Below are 3,642 nucleotides of genomic sequence, written 5' to 3' on the forward strand. Positions count from 1 at the left end.
GATTGGCACAGGACAGAGCGGAGTTTAGGGCTGTTGTACATAGGGTCGCTATGAGTCGCAGGCGACTCGATGGCACATAACAACAACAACAACAATAACAACAACAACAACAGCATAAGTGTGCCACAATGAAGCTCAATGGGAAGTTTTGCCAGGATTCTTCTAATAAGAGTCAACTCATCATTGGCATATAAGCATCAAACCCTCTGAGTGTGTGCTCTGCCTCAGTCACAACATCCAAAAGTAGAAGTTCAATTGCCTTGGCCAGGAACTGACCAATTCCTTCCAGATGGAGAACGTTTATTGTGATTATTATTATTTTATACTGGTTTATTTACAAAGTTTGTATACATTGTTTTTCACACCAGATCTTTTTCATTTCTTTCACCCCCTCCACCCATCAAATTGTGCGATCCTGTGATTAACATTGCCCCCCCACATCCTCACACTTTTGCTCTCCCTCTCCCCCCCTTGGATCCTCATACTCATTCTACAATAATATTTTTATATAATAGTAGTCCTTACGAGACTGAGCCAGTTCACTTAGCATACTGTTCTCTAGTTCCTCCCAAGTAAGGTAGTAACTTACAAAATCATTGCCCCTGTGTGCTGCGTGGTGTTCCACCAGATGGAGAAATTTTATACTCAGAGCAATTTCATACAATCATGTATGAAATATCTCTGGTGTCATGTGAGTTTCAAGTCTTTCAAAATGAGCTAGGCTGCAAAGGTGAAAGTAGCATCCAGGTTGCACATGGCCTGCTCACCCTTTCCACTGTTCAAGGTTTGTTTGGACGCCCCTACTGTAGTATAATTGATCATGTTGTGAGTGATGAACAGCTTCACCTTCTGTTTTCAAGAGTCAATGACATAAACAACATCATTTATGGTAATGCTTGCTTGTTTCAGCAATATTTGTGGACAAAAGAATCTTGGTTACCCCACCACGTACTGGATCAAACACTTTGCACTCTTCTTCTCAAGGAATCTGGGAACGCAGAGGAAGAATTTAGTATTGATGATTCCCAAAAGGCGCATTAAGTTTTAAATGCTTCAGCATAGTGTAAATCACATTCCAGCCAAGGAGAAAAAACAACACAGCTCCAGGAATGTTAAGCTTCTCAATGTACTTAAGAAGAGCCTCAACGAATTCAAAAGAAGCTTCCTTTTCATTCAACTGAGCCATACTGATCTTTGTTTCTGGACTATGTTCATCATTATAGATCAGGTTACAATTTGCATGATCTTCCTCACCACCATCTTCATCCTTCTTCTTCTTCTTCTTCTTTTTATTACTAGAGAGAGAATTTTATTCAATAAAAAGTTATTGCATCCTCTTGTGAGATAGAAGATACTGGTCCTATTACTTATCTTTGAAGTTTTTTTTAACAGTTTCTAATACACTAAAATTTTATTCTTCTTTTTCTTGTTGTTTGGTGGAGGAATAAAGTGGGTCAGCTGGATACAATCTTCTAGAAAGTATTTTTGTATTGGGAAAGTCCTTCCATAAACTTCAATGATGGAACAATTGAAAAAAATATTCACAGAAAATGCTGGTATCTATAGTAGCAGACATAACAACAGTGTGAACTTCAGGGTAAATTTGAACCACATCACAGAGAACTACCAAGAGAAAGTCAGTATTTATATCTCTTTTGTGTATTTAATACCCATTTACATGATTAATTCTTCGAATGCTTGCTTCAAATTTTCTTAGGAGCACACCGACAGTATAAAACATTATACTCATGTGAGGATGGAGAAGAATAGAACATGATAGCCACAGCTCTTCTCAGGCTCTTCACCTCATTTATATGTAATTTGTTCTGTTACTGAGACTGCACTAATTCTACTGGATCGATTTACTACAATTTTACACTCTGTTGCTTGGTCATTCCGGATAATTTAGAATGAACTGTAGAAACTGTGTAGTGTTACATCTAGTAGTGCCTTGAATAATGACAATTTAATTTTGACTGACTGCATTGAGGATTTCACTGTCAAACTTTTTCACAGACTGTAACTCTCTCTTTCTCTCTCCCCCCTCTAATATCCCTTGCAAATTATGGTCTTGTTCCAACTGTTACATTAATTTAGTTTTGAAGTCAAAGCTTATATGTTCTGGAGTAGCATATATCAGGGGCCCTCATCAGTTGCTACTACATCATAGTTGCTACTAGTCCAACTCCAGTTGGACTGTGGAGATGACTAAGGAACCATACCCATTTTGTTTTGTCACTGAGATGGTTCAAAAAGGAGCCAATTTACCCATATTGAGCATATTTGGAGCAGAAGGATCCTTGGGTACTGGAGCAATTTCAAGATTTAGGTGTTGAACAAGAATTTGGAGATGATATTCCAACTCTTGAGAGATGTTAACTTCGTAGGGTTCCAATGTCTCTCTTCCTTCTTTGTGAGTTGAGAGTAAGCTTCAATCACTTCAAGATGGTAGAGCTGCATAACAAGAGTCAGGACACTGAATTGTGCTGCCAGTTTCTTATTTGATCTGTGTTCACATGCAAAAATCCTTTTGTCCATCTGCTTGATGGAAATGGTCATTTCTGCAATAAAACTCCTGTTATAGTCAAGATCCACTTGAGTGCACTTATATTCTCCTTGGATCTTTTCTTTTTTTTTTTTTTTAATTGCTCAAATTTAAAGAACCAAGTGTCTAAAACTGTAATCAAGCATAAAAAATAATAAGGTAAAATTGCTATAGATAATAAATCTATCTAAAAATAATAAAAAAATTGGCTCAAATGAGCCCTAGAATTTTTCAAAGTCCAGTTTCCATGAAACCCTGCATTTAAATCCACTTCCGATTCCAGAATCACTTGTGCTTCTTGTTCCTCTTTCTTTAAGTAATAATCCTTTGAGTTGGCTCCCTGATCCCAGGTTTGTGCAGGAAACCATAACCAGAGGCTCCAGGTGTAGTAGCATTTTCTGTTTTGAAGACCAGATGTGGAGGAAGTGGTCCTCCCATGGTGCAAGAACTTGCATCAGTACCATCTGGAGAATCTGTAGAAGCAGTTATAGGGGGTACGAGTCCAATAGCTGGGACTTCCTCACTCTTTACTCAAACCAGATAGTTAATAAGTTCTCTAGCAGAATTGCTCTGTTCATCTTTTTCATTGGTTAAATTTCCCATCTCAGTGTAATTATATATCCTTCCACATGAACTTCACACATGAATTTTTGCCTGTTTTTCACCCACTGCTCTAATTTCATTGGATGGAGTCATCTTCCTTTTGCCACACCAGGAAATTCTTAACATCACCCATAATTTAAGTGTCTTCTTCAGATGTTCTCCACTTATTGATGTCCAGAAATGTAGTCCTCCTATGACTGTGACTTTGATCATTCACAGAGAATCCAAGAGAGCATGACTCAAACAGCATGGAAGTAGCAGTGAAATGGCTAGAAATGATTACTCTTATCTCTTCAATATATTGGTCAGCCATTCAGAAGCACCAACGTGATTCCCTCTTTGAAAAATAGTATGACATTTATTTAAAAAGCTAGAAATAGAAATAGTGTATGTCCAATAACTCTATTACTAGGTTGTTGTTGCTGTGTACCAGAGTCAGAACCAGCCCATAGCGGATGCTCCAAGTGGGTTTTCAGAGGCAGTTAATTGAATAA

At 37.9% G+C, this 3,642-nt stretch overlaps 1 pseudogene; it reads right to left on the reverse strand.

Moving 5' to 3' along the window:
- The window catches only part of LOC102877192, an 81,740-nt pseudogene extending 78,459 nt beyond the window's left edge, over positions 1–3,281 (reverse strand).
- Between the last annotated feature and the right edge of the window lie 361 nt (positions 3,282–3,642).

Source organism: Elephantulus edwardii, unplaced genomic scaffold, assembly GCF_000299155.1.
Source record: "Elephantulus edwardii isolate Elephantulus edwardi_28Jun2011 unplaced genomic scaffold, EleEdw1.0 scaffold00180, whole genome shotgun sequence".
Classification (NCBI taxonomy): domain Eukaryota; kingdom Metazoa; phylum Chordata; class Mammalia; order Macroscelidea; family Macroscelididae; genus Elephantulus; species Elephantulus edwardii.